Genomic DNA, 14,405 nt, shown 5'->3' with positions numbered 1-14,405 from the left:
ACCCACTAATTATCTTGAGTCAAGTTCTAACAAAATACTTCTCTCGTATTATTACTTCCTTATTAAACCTATATTTATCTTTTATCTTATTTCAGACATTGGACTATGGCCATGCTGGGGCACTGTCTTGAAAGGGTTTTAGTCAAACAAATCGAACCCGGTACCTTTTTTTTTTTAAAGCCAGGTGCTTATTCTATTAGTGGTTTGTCAAAAGAGACTAAGTTATGGGGATATACACAAACCATCACTGTCTTGTATGGTAATATGGGTCTGATAGAACCTCATGTGTCATGTTCCATTTGCCTGCTTTGGCATGGTTTCTACAGTTGGTTGCCATTCGTAATGCCTTTCTGTACTGCCAGTCACCACTTCTGGGCCACTTCTATTGACATCCATCCCCGAGTCTTGTCACCTCACCACCCCAAACTCATATCTACCACTGACCAGTTCTCTACCCTTTTCACCATCCACTTGCATTCATCCTCTCTCTGTTTCTAATCATTTTTTTACTCTTCTCCCACACTCTTGCAACTATTACCTACCCACTTCCTTCATACTAGTATTATTAACAATAATGTTATTATTAATAGCAGCAGTATTATTAATAATTATCATTATAACAATAATGAGAAATTCTATAAAAAAGACAAAGCAAATCTATAAGGCCAAACATACACATCAACTCTAAACACTTTATACAGCTTCAAGAGTAATGGACAGCAACGACAACAGCTCTTAAAAGCCCACTTAATGCAGTCGACAACATTATCAATTGAACAATTCTAAATCCTAAGAAATATTTCAGATCTGACAATCAATCATTAGTAAGTAGTCAGCAATACATAAAATCCAGTCAACTCAAGATCTGAAACAGTAATAGTCAATCAGTAAATGAGCACTTGAGATGGTCCGCAAGTAAGCCATTTGTCTACAAATCATTTCCTTAAAAAAATAAATTTTTAAAAAAAAAGGGATGTAAAGACTCAAATTCAAGGAGTGATAAGACAATCAGACACAGCTTACTGATGGAAGCCCCTGTCCGACCGCAAGTATCTTTCTATTTTGTCAATGAAGTATTTAAAATATATATACAAGGTTAATAACAATCAACAAAAATTAGTCTAGTACATATGCAAATGAAATGTAATTATGAAAACAGGATTAATTTCTAATTAACTTTAACCCTTTAGCATTTAAACTGGTCATAACCAACCCAGATATTCTACTTGTTTTATATTCAAACCAACCAGATCTGACCTATCTCACCTAACCTACAAAGTCACATTAGGCCTCACCAAGGCAATGACTAGTGACCGAGACCTTTGGAAATATTCTGTGCTTGAAAAGACCCCGCAAGCCAAGTGAGACCATAACCCGTGGCTTATGCCAGGGGTGTAACCAACCCACCTATGCGTACCTTTCCTTCATTGGCCACTAAACTCTGCTTGCAAAGACCTGTTGAGGCAAGTGAAATCAAAATTGAAATCAATTCGATGACTGGCATCCGTGCTAGTGGAGCACTAAGAGCACCATCCAAGCGTGATTGTTGCCAGAGCAGCTGACTGGCTTCCGTACCAGTGGCACATAAAAAGCACCATTCAAGCATGATCGTTACAAGCGTCACCTTACTGGCACTTGTGCCGGTGGCACATGAAAAAATATTTGAGCAAGGTCGTTGCCAGTGCCGCTGGACTGGCTCCTGTGCAGGTGGCACATAAAAAACACCATTTGAGCATGGTTGTTGCCAGTACAGCCTGACTGGCCCTCGTGCCGGTGGCACATAAAAGCACCCACTACACTCTCAGAGTGGTTGGCATTAGGAAGGGCATCCAGCTGTAGAAACTCTGCCAGATCAGATTGGAGCCTGGTGCAGCCACCTGGTTCACCAGTCCTCAGTCAAATCGTCCAACCCATGCCAGCATGGAAAGCGGACATTAAACGATGATGATGATGATTCAAAGATAGTCAGCTATATTAGATTTCATTTACATTGTTTACACACACAGCATTTGTATTGCAATAATATCTCTTTGATCTAAAAAATAAAGAACATGCCTTGGGTAAATAATCAGAGTAGTAATTAAGAAAAATTAACAAAATGCCTTACTACCAGGAGACCATGTGCAAAACTATTTTGCCAACAAATAGTACTTCCTTACACTTGAGAAAATGAATGATATGTATACATAATCAATAGGCTTGTTACTACGGGTTCAGTACTAACATAACATCTCTTATGGACATGCTGTTAAAAGCACAAATATGAGGGGGAAAGAAAAGTTTGTCCCAGCAGCCAGCAAGAACACCTGATACATTTCAGATTTTTTTGCTTTTTATTTTTAGCCTTTTCAATGGCATGTACTTGCAGATGTTATCTCAGGAACAAATACTGCAGCGACTGGCCTATTGACAGTGTGTATGCATTAAGTACCTCAGATGGCTATTCAAATTTAATACTGTCTCAATAGTATATACCGAATATATATTTATGTCTGGTCTTCCCTGACTTCATATGACTGAGGCAGTGTTTTACAGTCTGGTGTCCTTCCTGCCACTAACCCATACCTGTTTTTCAAATAAGTGAGTTTTCACTACACTTGTCTTTGAACTACCCAATTCATTATGCATTATTTCCGTTACTTTTGATGATTGGATAATGATTGAAAACAAAGAAAGTAAACAAATATTCAAACTAAAAAATCAAAAAGAATTTATCAATATTTAGAAATGAAATTATAATTCTGAATAAAATTTAACTTTAAATAGATACAAATTACAATTATTTTATCCCCAGGTAGATGTATCATGGCAGAAAAAGAAAAAAAATTGTAGTAGTTTTAAACAAATAGTGTTGAGCTTGGAGAAAGTTCCATGCTTTGTGGTCTGGTGGTCACTTAAAATGCTAAAACCAGACAAATGGTATGTGAGAGCCATACAGGTGCCATCAGTAAGATGAGAGTTAAGGAGGACATCAGTAGGAAAATTAGTATTAGAATTTGATGGACATTAGAGCTGTTTTAAGTCCCCTTCTGTATATTATTATAGTGTTCCAGGCCCCCACATAGGAGTTTAAGACTGGCTGTCCATGGGAAACCCTATATGCCAATGACCTGAATCAGTCAAAGATTTAAAGAAAAAATTCCAAACTTCAAATAAAAACTTAGAATCAAGGGACTTGAAATGAAAACCTGGTGAAGACTAAACTTTTCGTCAGTAGTGAAGAAGACAGGACTTTACCATTATCAGGAGAGTGGCCTAGGAATCCCATGTAGTAACATTTGTAAACTATGAATACATTAGGAGTGTAGTGATGTTACAGGTAGAGAGAGGGGTGACTTCATATGTAGCAGATGCACAAGAGTTGTTGGCAGTAAGAGTGTACACAGTTCAAACAAAGCTCCTTAAGAGTAGGCAATAGTTTTTGTCAACTAGGAGATGTAAATTAGCAGTAGAGGTGGGTGTTCAGGAAGCATAATTGCTACAGTTAAGATATCAAGTGTGATACTATATTGCAATGAGATGTATGTCATGAGGATGGAGAATTTTCAATGGATGGAAAAGAAACGAGGCAAGCACACACTGTTAGATGTTATTGTGCATGAACAATGAAGTACAAATGAGAAGACAAGGTACAACAAGAAAGGATGCAAGAAAGAAGATTATATTGGTATGGGTATGTCTTGTTGTATAAAATGCCAAGTAATCCAAGTGGATGGAACCTGTGAATGGGAGAGAGAGAGAGAGATCAAGGAAGGTAAGGAGCAAAGTGCTGAAAATTAATTTCAAGAGGCTGAGCTTAACAAGGAGATGACAAAGAAACACATGTGGTAAGGCAACATGCTAAAGGAGAAGAAGTAAAACGAAGGAGACTGGGTTATATAATATCTCCACTCGAGTTTCTCTCAACTATTGTATTTACATTAATTGCTCCTTCTCTCTTTGTTATTCTCTCACTCATCACTTACCTCTCTTCTATCAACATGACACCCTACTTTCACTTTCTCTTTCGTATCATGTTGCCCAAATACTACAGGATACTATCACATACAAATATCTATCCTTCAGCAGTTGTATTCAGAATGAATATGCAAATGGATGATGATGATAGCAATGATTAAGCAGTAGAGATAGAGGAATGGTTTGTAAATGCCATCAATCAAATGGTGTTTGAATCAAAGTTACAATTAGCAATAAAAAAAAAGAGGTAAGCATGTTTCACTATGTGAAACTTAAAAGTTCCATTCCCAAACACCTCTCCCTATAAATTAGAGAATTACTATTTCTAAATCTCACAATGTGAGATATTCAGCAACAGTACTTTGTAGTAAAGACTGTTTGCTAACATAACATGGCAGTCCTGGTTTAGGACGAATGTTGCTGTAATTTAGCCCCACGAGACATCATCACCAGCTGGCTATACGACACGATCTGTGTCCTTATATTTTCAAACAAGGGAATCTAGCACCCCAACTCAGCTCAATGGGGCTCATGTAATGTTGGCAAACAATCTTTATCTCTTCCTAGTTTTGTGAAACTATAAACATAGGCAAGGATCACTATTAGGAAGGGCATCCAGTTGCAGAAACCATGCAAAAGCTGACACAGGAGCTCAATACAACCCTGTGATTTGCCACTTCCCATCAAACCATCCAACCTATGTCAGACTGGAAAATGGACATGATGATAATTTTGTCAGAGATACCATAGTTCTCATCACAGCATTTACAACTAGGAACTTTAAAAGGAAACCCTTGAAGAATTATCGTGGCTAGAATTAGTGTTTAGTGCCTCAGTCATCCCAACAGCTAACTTGGTTTAACCGTTTAGCATTTAAACCAGCCATATCCAGTTTAAATAAATTCCATATATTCTACCTCTTTTATGTACAAACTGGCTAAATCTAACCTCTCACACCTAACCTACATTGACATTCTAAAAATAAACAATCACATCATCAAAATCTTGAAGCTACAAGAATGCAGGATTAATTCAAAACAATATGAAAGAAATAAGTATTACATTTGACAGAATAATTTGAATGCTAGAGGGTTAAATGGAAGAAAATAGCAAAAAGTCAATGCAATCTGGATAACTATTTCAAAGTGACAAAACAGTGAAACTAAATCTAAAACAACTTCATATGATTAATGATTGATTCAATGAAGAAGTAGATTAATCAGGCAATGAGGTGTCTTATCAATATTGGTAATGATACACCACACATAGCAAGGCAGTAGTGGTGGTGATAGTACAGTTTTCAATTTTGGAAGAAGTTTTGGATGACTACTCATTATAGCAAAAGTATACTCTCCACCAACGAAACATTCATGTGAGAAGAAGAATGCCAAATATTATTGAAAAGCCACCATCCTTCAACAGTAAATGAATAATGTCTGTTAAAAGTGCACCAACAGCAAGAATTACACACAAGTAGGAACAAAGAAAATAGAAGCATTATGTATAAGCAGCTGAATGAGCAATGTGGAGAAACCATAGCTCTTAGGCTTATGACTTGCAACCAAAACATTGTACTCAGCTCATCTTAGTTTCATTTTCCTCAATAAGAAACGGTTATCACAATGGTCATTCGATAAAACAGCCCAATGTCACAAATTCATCATACTTAGATCATCATCATTATTATTTTAATGCTCACTTTTCCATGCTCGATGGGTCAAATGGAATTCAATGAGGCAGATTTTCTAAGGCTAGATACCTTTCCTGTCACCAACCCACGCCTGTTTCCAAGTAAGGTGATATTTACCCATAGCCAGACATGTTTTTATGGAAGATTGAAAATGAAGGACACTGCTTTTATGATGGTGATGCTTGTTTACAACTATCACATAATGTCAAGTCATTAACACACACACATATATATGACAGGATTCTTTCAATTTTCAATCAAATTCCCTCACAAGGCTTTGATCAGTAGAGGCTATAGTAACAACACTTGTCCAAGGTACCATGCAGTGGGACTGAATCCAAGACCATTTTAAATTAGAAAGAGAATATTAAAATTTGTAATGAAAATGTTTTCAAATATATTTAGTCATAAAACTTCATGGCTATTGAATGACACTTGAAAATAAAGTACTAATTAAATATCCATCTAATTTGGAGATATAATTAATAATTTCCTTAAAGCACAATACACACACTGTACAATCAATACAAATATTATTATAGTGGAAGAAATTACTTATAGTCTGTTACAAGTAAGGTGAAAGTATTCCAAACTGTGAAAATTAGGTTGCTCACATCAAAATGGTAATGGAGTTTATTGAAGAATTAATGTAAATTTTGAAGAGTTGGGAGTTAGTAGATTGCAAGAATACTGAAAGCGTGCCATTAGATGCAACTTATAAAAATAAAGGGAAATGTAATGTTTAGTCCAATTTTTTTTGAGAAACCTAATAATTAATTAACAGGTAGTAGTGGTGGTGCCACATAAAAAGCACCCAATACACTCTGTAAAGTATCTGGTGTTAGGAAGGGCATCCAGCTGTAGAAACCATGCCAAAACAGACAATGGAAACTTGTCAGTGCCAGTCAAACCATCCAACCCATGCCATAATGGAAAATAGATATTAATGTTAACGATGATGATGGTAGGGTAGAGCCAGCAATATTCCAATATTGACAATAGGTTTAGATCTACTATTGATTTGATGGTATATAAGACTCACTTCTTTTAATTGATGCCATCAAATATGATATATATTCCCAATGCTAAGTCAAGAAAATATTGGAAAACATAACTATCACTAACTGCAGAAAATACAAAGACTTGAAGAAGAAATTCAGTAATTGTATAGAATATGGGAGTTCAGGGAGAAGTTAAAGAATAGATCGAGAAAAAGAAACAGATATCACAGTAACAAATTTCTGTAAAACTGGAGTTTGGTTCCACAAACAACAAAGACCTGTCTCTATCATTTGCAGAAACAAAAGTTAGATTAAATCACCAGGTCTGGAGCTTATTTATTGTAGATAAGCTGAAGAACTTGAGAAAAATTACAACATAAAAAAATTTCCTCATTTCACCTCAAATGATTGTTAACAGAATCATTAACAACAGAAAGGCTATCAGGATTAGAACTGTGAATGTAAATTCTGTCCATAAGTTAACTCATCTCATCAATGCAACATGAATAATAAATACAAGTTGCATGTTATGATGATAAATTAGGGAAAATTAGATGACTTTGTAGCTATTGTGACATTGTTTCTCACTGTTGGTGGCTTGGTTGATTAAACTCCATGTTGCATGCTCACTCAACCAGAACCATGTGGTCTTACCAAACCATCCATAATAAGTCTTATTTCCATATTAGAATCTAGTTGTATGGTAGAATTTAGTAGGTGGGTGCAGATGTGTCGTTGAGAAGCTTCCTCCTAACCATGTGGTCGTGAGTTCAATCCCACTTCATGGCCCCTTGGGTAATTGGACATGATGACGATGATGTTAGAACCTATCTCCTTGGAGTTAAAAGCCAAATTTTATGGAAGGTGGGTATTAGAGAACAGGGATGTTCTCCAATGACAAAAAAAAAGAGTGATTAGACATTCACATTCAAATCTCCAGAACATTGAAAACAAGTACATTATTATCTTATAATCTTATTTTTACTGTAATATTCAACTTTACTGATCATACAATTTGGTGACTGAAATTATTCTCGCGAAAATATATGCAAGTAACAAGGAAATTTTCTTTTATAGTCCACAACCAGGGGATGGAAAAAAACTTATTTACAAAGTTGTGCTCTTAATATATATTTTCATTAAGATGAGATAGTCATCAATACAAAAAAAATAAATAAATAAAAATAGCAATTTGACATAAGGCCTCACCCTGTATGTATGCAAAATTAACCTAGCTATACATGTGTAACATGCCTACTGAGAGAATATCAAATTTAGCCAATAGAGATATATATACATATTACACACATTTATATATATATATATATATATATATATATATATATGTGAAATATATATATATATATTTAAAATATTGATGGTGTGTACTACGAATTAATCTTAACCATTAAAAGCTGAATCGACATAAAAGTTTTCCAATCAGAAAACATCTCTTCTACAAAAGATTTTCCAATGACTTCAAAGAACAAGTCAAACAGTGACATTTTTAACACTGAAAACTGTACAAATCAATAGACTTAAAACATTCATTTACAGTTTCCGATAAACACTGCTTTCTGTCATCTACTGTCTAAAACTTTGTTCTGTTAGGTCATACTAATTGATAAAGGGACTTTTTTCTTTTGTTAATTTTGTCTCCAAACAAAAGATTAAATAAAGATGCAAGATAATGGAAATATTCATTAATAAACACATAATCAAAAGCTTTTTATACAAATGTTTTTTGTTGTTTTCTTTCTCACAAGTTGAAGTGAAGATGTCAGATAGAAATGGGTATGGTTTACTGAAGATGTTATAAAACTGAAGATAAAACAACTCAATCAGAAATTATAGTACTACTGAGTTACTAAGTAGTTAATTACAAAAATTTAATTACCAAAGACATGGTTTCCAGTTCAGTCCTACTTTGTGGCATGTTGGGCAATCAAAGCCTTATGAATGGATTTAGTAGATGGAAACTGAAAGAAGCCCATCATATGCACATGAATGTGTGTGTGTGTATATGCATGCTTCTCCTTGTCTTGATAGTGCGTGATCAGTGTAAATGAATGCCACTGTTTATGTAAGCTGTATCATTTATTCTGCAAAAACATGTCTAGCCATGGGAAATTGTCACCATGTCTGGAAACAAGTAAGAGCTGTTGAGAAGAGGGTATCTTATCTAGTCATAAAAAAAATCTGTCTCCTCCATAAACTCCATGTGACCCATGCAAGCATGGAAACGTGGACATTAAAATTATGATAATGACTTTCAAATAAGTGTCTGTTATAAGATGAGGTTATTTTCAAAATAATCTCATTATTTTGAATAATTTCTTCCATAAACATCAAACCATGGTGTTTGTTTTTAATTATTTAATTAATCAGAAACAGAGTGGGGAGCATCTATAATTTTATATGCCTTCCCAGATTGCTGAGATTAATATGGTTGAGATTGTTATGTGGGTTCAAAGCATACATTACATTTCTTTCTACAGGTGTACCTGTAGAACTTTCAGACGATGGATCTGTTGGATCTACCATTTTTTCTTTCTCATGTCTTCAATACTAAGATTAACATCTGAAGAATTTCTTAATAGTCAGTTATTTCACTACTGAGCATAGAATCAGTAAAGATCATTGCTATCAACTTTTTTTCACTATACTGGAGGTCACAATCACATGTTGCCAAGTTAAACATCTTAATATCTCTCCTGACAACTTTTCCCTGAAGAAGGACTATCAAAAAAAAAAAAAAACCATTAAATTTTCCATTCCACATTAAGTTCACAGTATTCTTTTCATCTATTTTATTCAATACAGGTCTTGCTGACTCAAACCAACATTAGTCCCTTTGGATTTTGTTTTATCACATAAACATCTTAATGGCAAATTTTGTAAAGGTAGTGAAAACTATGTCTCAAATGTACCATCCTCACGAACAGTGGAAACATATCAAGTATTTTGTTCCACATGTAGGCATCTGGGACACACAAAAGGATATGTTTTCATCTTTTGCAACAAGCCTGTCAAGGAAGATTCAAAACAACAGGCACAACTTATATGATGGTGACACTTGTTTACAACTATCATATGCTGTCAAGACAAGGAGATATAAAAACATATACAACAAGCTTCTTTTAGTTCCTGCCTTATCAAATCCACTTACAAGATTTTGGTTGGCCCAAGGCTATAGTAAAAGATGCCATGCAGTAGGACTGAACCTAAAGATCACTGGGTTGGGAAGCAAACTTCTTAACCACACAGCCATGCCTACGCATGGAATAATCTAAGATTTATACTTTGTGTAGATATTATAAACATATTTTGACAACCATATTTCTAACCCCTACTCATGTGAAAAATATTAATAACAGCAATAATAATTTAGCTTAGGTACCAGAGAAAGGGCTTAGTTGTTTAAGCTGACCGGTACATTATTTTATCAACCCCAGAGGCTTGAGAGAGAGAGAGAGAGAGAGAGAGGGAAAAGAAAAGCTACACACACTGTCAAGTAATATCATTCTAGAGATCCTTCAGGAACCCTATTTTGGCCGCTTGTATTCGCAATCGTAATCTTTCAGTCATTACCTAACATTCATGACGATGAGTGAGGATACACACAAAATCTGAAATGGATATAGCAGGTTTGGCCTTTTCACCAAACTTTCCTTTTCTGTTAGGAAACAATTTTATATTCTTATATGGCTAAACTGACTTAATGATATAATTATTTTAAAGTTCCTTAATTCAAAAGAAAAAAAATGAAAAATCAGTTACTTTTTTCTATGGTAAAATAACTTCTCTCAAAATAAAATGTATATGAATACATGATTCACATTAAATTTTAAATAAATTATAAACAGGAATTGTAAAAATTTTTATAGTCAATATTTTTTATATAGAGCAAGTATTTCCCTTTAAACTACAATATCACATTACTATAACAGCTTAAAAGCAATGCTTATTGTATTAGGATAATAATGTTCAACAGAAAATTATTTCTATATGCAAATAAGCTCCATTAAATGTGTAAAAAGTTACAAGAATATTTTCCAGTAGATGCCATTCAGCTATGCCCAGGATAACCAGAGTATCTTTAATATTTAACATCCGGTCTCGATGCTGGTTAAGTCAAGAATCTCCAATTGATAGTAATCCTTATTCTCAAGTGTAATAATTTCAAGTGAAAAAGAACAACCTGCAAGGAATTCTGTTCCAAAAATATCAATTCTTTCATGGAAACCCAACGCAATAAATATTTAAATAGCGAATCTCTGTGATAGCTAGATTCCATATGATAATATCATAAAGGTGACAATTTTCTGAATTGAAATTTGTAAACCATTTTCACCAAGAAAGGCAAACATTAATAAAACAAAGCAAAGTTCAATAATTGGAAACACACCAAAGTTAGTTATTTAGAGTTGGACAGAAAAAGTAATGTCAACTTTAGTTTTAAACTCTGAACCTTGAAAGAGATGAAACTAGATATGACAAATAGGGCTGCATTTGATGTGACATGGCAGCAACAAATATTGGAGTCAATTTTAGCATGTCTGACTTTGTTTTCAACAAACTTTTACAGGATGAAAAGAAAGACAAAAACCATTGAAAGAATAAAAGATCAAATTATTGAGGGGAAAAAACCCCATAAAACTACCCCACCCAAGAAACAAAGAAAAAGAAGGGGTTGGAGCAATGGGGTGTACACTCCCAGAACAAATGGTTTCTTTCGTTGCGCCTCAGGCATAATTGCAGAGGTGTTGCTGCAGAGAATGGCCAGTGACACTCATTGCAGCATCTGCCCCATCTCACAGGGGATCATTTCTCAGACAGGCTGCAGTTATCCCAATTTTGTGGACAAAACTGACAGTGTTGGGTCTGGTGCTGGTCTAAGGTGGTTTCAATCCACCCAAAAGTGGACAAAAAAATAAAAACAAATGGAATTTTTCATGCATATGTGGTCAGTCCTTTATGTTATCAAACTACTATAGATGCCAAAACCTGATAGAAAATGGATCACAAACTAAACTGTGTGAATGTTTTTTTTTACATAACAATTTTTGGTTTCTTAAAAAATCCACATTTCTTTGGCATTTTTACTATTAGTGATTCCATTTTTTTTGTCACTTTTTCTTGTTTTGCATAATCTATAGCTTCTCCAGTACAAAACCGAATATCATCATTTAACATCCATGTTTATGATAGGATGGGCTAGACAGTTTGACAAGGTTTGATGGACTGGAGGTCTTTCATTCTACAATGTCTTTGGCATGGTTTCTATGGTTCAATGCCCTTCCTAATGGCAACCACTTTACAGCAGGCACTTTCTTTTGTGCCACCAGAACTAGTGAGGTTGCCATGCAGCTTGAAAGACTAAGATCTTCAACTGAGCGGAGTATAAGTAGAGAGGGAGGTGATTCTATGCTATAGAATTAGCACAGAAGGGGCCTGAACAGCTTTCTTCTTGTAGAAGAGTTTCATGGCTACTCACATTATAGAACAGCTGGGGTGGAGCCAGAAAGAGACAAAAACAGTGGTGATGAGGTATCCAGGTAGACTCTCAACATACAAGGTGTGTGGAAGTAGATGAAGTTAGGAAAACATTAAGTGGATACTGGATGGACTGAAACTATGTGCAAACCCACTGGAAGAAGCTTCCTTATTATTTTGTGGAGGGTGGCACACTTAATCCATCTGTTCCTTTTACCACATCCTCCCACTAGTCAAAGAGACTCTGAAAAGGGTCAGGGCCGCTGCTTTTCAAAACTAAGGCAATGCAGCAAAAAGTAAATAACTAAACAAATACATGATGGTACCCTGGTGCTCAATTATCCAAACATCTATCATCAGATTGAGCTGGAAATATTGATTTCTTTTGATTAGATACAATACCAATTTTTATAGAAGGAAGGGCAACAGTCAGTTTATTACTGAGACTTTACTGACTAAACAGGGGTGAAGAATACAGTCAACTTTGATGGGGATCTTAACTGAGAATGTAGAGGTATATCATGCAAGACTAGTGTGATGGGCAACTTTAGAATACATTTCCCCATCAGGGTAATATCAGAAAAAAGGGCAGACATACTTTTAGTCTTTTGTTTGTTTCAGTCATGTAACAGCGGCCATAATAAAACACCCTCTTAAAGGGTTTTCATTTTAGTCGAAAAAATAGATTCTAGGACTTATTCTTTGTAAGTCTGGTACTTATTCTATCAGTCTCTTTTGCCAAACCACTAAGTTACAGAGATGTAAACACATCAACATTGGTTGTCAAGCAATGGTGGGGGGACAAACACAGACAAAAAGACACATGCATAAATATATATGACGGGCTTCTTTCAGTTTCCATTTACCAAATTCACTCATAAGGCTTTGGTCAGCCCAAGGTTATAGTAGAAGACACTTCCCCAAGGTGCCATGCAGTGGGACAGAACCCAGAACCATGTGGTTGAGATGCAAACTCCTTGCCACACAGCCACGCCTGCATAATTTAACTTTTACCAAATCAACTGATGAAATTAATAATTTTCAAAAAAAAATATTGCAATAAAATTTTTTGAAAAAACACATTTCTCATTTGTGTAACTCCTCCCATAACCCATCTGTAATTTCCTCCTCCTCCTCCTCATCTTTTTTTTGTCTCTCTCATTGTGCAATGACTGCACGTAGAGCTCTTTTACTCATCCTAAACCTCTTTTGTTAATTCTTTATATCTCTTTCACTTTCCATTTTCTCTCCGTATGATGTAAAGCATTACTGGAGAAATCAACCAGCAAACATACATATTAACTATTATATACAGATTATCTATGTTAAACTAATAACCTACCCAGAATTTTTTTTTTAAATCTGAGCCACCTGACATTACATTTACTACCACAGACTAATAGGTTGTTGTAGGTCTGTTGTAGTTTGCCGAATGATTTAAAAACACAATAAGAATGCCTGAACATTTACTGGGTTATGTTAGGAATAAGCAGGCATATGAAAATTTTTTACTTCCTGAAGGAAAAAAAAACCCCCAAAATAAAATGAAATAAACTACCTACACAAAGTGAAAAAACTTGAAGTACATTTCTAAGTATTTGATCAGAACTTTTTACCGAGAAAATGCAGGTCATTGCAACATAACAATTTACTGTTATCAGTAACAATAATAAAGATTGAAGTGCCATGGTGATAATGGAAATTTAAAATTCACTGCTTATGAAGATATTGGAATTCAATACTTGGAGATACAATTCTATTAACTAAATAGGTGCATGTATGGCTCTGTGGTGAGAAGCTTGCTTCCCAACTACATGGTTCTAAGTTCAGTCCGACTGCGTGGCACCTTGGGCAAATGTCTTCTACTATACTCTTGGGCCAACCAAAGCCTTATGAGTGGATTTGATAGGCAGAAACAGAAAGAAACCTGTCAAATATATGTATATATGAGCAAAAACATTTGAGTGTTTACACATGAAATAAGATGCCACTACTGTTAATTATTATCTGTGGTGAATATTTTTAATTGATAATATTAACAGCAGTAACACAGGCAATTCAACAGGTCAAATAGCATTATATAGCTATAAAATTTGAAGTTGGCACAAAGCATGAGGATGCAGAAAAAGCATTGGCCTGTTTAGAAATGGGAGCTAAATTCCTAATTAGGAATTTAGCTCCTATTTCTAAACAGGTCAATTCTTTTTCTGCATCCTCATGCCTTATGCTAACTTTATATATATATATATATATATATATAT

General features: G+C 34.9%; 1 protein-coding gene across 1 annotated transcript in view; it reads right to left on the bottom strand.

Moving 5' to 3' along the window:
* LOC128248022 (ataxin-7-like protein 1) overlaps nt 1–14,405 on the bottom strand; it is a 197,367-nt gene that overhangs the window by 169,507 nt on the left and 13,455 nt on the right. The window lies entirely within an intron of this gene.

The sequence above is a fragment of the Octopus bimaculoides genome, chromosome 6 (genome assembly GCF_001194135.2).
Source record: "Octopus bimaculoides isolate UCB-OBI-ISO-001 chromosome 6, ASM119413v2, whole genome shotgun sequence".
NCBI classification, from domain to species: Eukaryota; Metazoa; Mollusca; class Cephalopoda; order Octopoda; family Octopodidae; genus Octopus; species Octopus bimaculoides.
Note: the sequence above shows the minus strand (reverse complement) of the source record. Positions and strands in the feature narration are given on the sequence as shown.